Below are 1,158 nucleotides of genomic sequence, written 5' to 3' on the forward strand. Positions count from 1 at the left end.
ATTACATTAAATTACATGTTTTTTTTTAAAAAAAGGTTAAATAAAAATAAAAGGAAATACAAGCCTAACTTTGCACAGAAACCCGCCTGACCTCCAACCTAAAGATAGGAAAGAGAAGGAAACAGCAAGGAGCATTTTTTTTTATTTTTTTTATTTTAAATTTAATTTTTTTTAATCAATTTCATATATACATTCACAATTAAATGATCTCATAACTGTTATTAATAATATGTATTTATAACAATTTTTCCCTACTGTTGACAATATACTTGAAGATCCATCTTATCTTACAAGGGTCCTACTTCTTCTTCCCTCCCTCCCTCTTTCCTTCCCTCCTTTCTTCTCTCCTACTCCCCTTCCTTCCCTCCCTCCTTCCCTCCTTTCTTTTCTCCTTCTCTCCTTCCTTTCCCCCTTCCTTTCCTCCTTCCTTCCCCCCTTCCTTCTCTCCTACATTCCCACCTTCCTTCCCTCCTTCCTTTTCTCCTTCTCTCCTTCCTTCCCTCCTTTCTTTTCTCCTTCTCTCCTTCCTTTCCCCTTTCCTTTCCTCCTTCCTTCCCCCCTTCCTTCTCTCCTACATTCCCTCCTTCCTTCCCTCGTTTCTTCTCTCCTACTCCCCTTCCTTCCCTCCTTCCCTCCTTCCTTCCCTCCTTTCTTTTCTCCTTCTCTCCTTCCTTTCCCCTTTCCTTTCCTCCTTCCTTCCTCCCTTCCTTCTCTCCTACATTCCCTCCTTCCTTCCCTCCTTTCTTCTCTCCTTCTCTCCTTCCTTCCCTCCTTCCTTCCCTCCTTTCTTCTCTCCTTCCTTCCCTCCTTCCTTCCCTCCTTTCTTCTCTCCTTCCTTCCCTCCCTCCTTCCCTCCCTCCTTCCTACCCCCCTTTCTTCTCTTTCTTCTCTCCTTCTTTCCTTCCTCCTCTCAGCAAGGAGCATTTTTATTTTTGGCGAGGCCTGCGGAAAATCTCTCCAGCCTCGCCTTCCCAACAAGGGATCCGCCGAAGGAAAGGCACCCCCTTCGCCCTGGCAGGTGGCCACCGGGGCACCCTTTCACGCCTTTAGCTAGGAGAGCGGCTGCCGGTGCCTCCCCCGCCACCAAGCGGCAGAGGGATTGGCCTCTGGGGTGGGGGAAAGATATGGCCCGACAGCCGGAGGGGGTCATCGCAGGGA

The sequence above is a fragment of the Thamnophis elegans genome, chromosome 5 (genome assembly GCF_009769535.1).
Source record: "Thamnophis elegans isolate rThaEle1 chromosome 5, rThaEle1.pri, whole genome shotgun sequence".
In the NCBI taxonomy this organism is placed as follows: domain Eukaryota; kingdom Metazoa; phylum Chordata; class Lepidosauria; order Squamata; family Colubridae; genus Thamnophis; species Thamnophis elegans.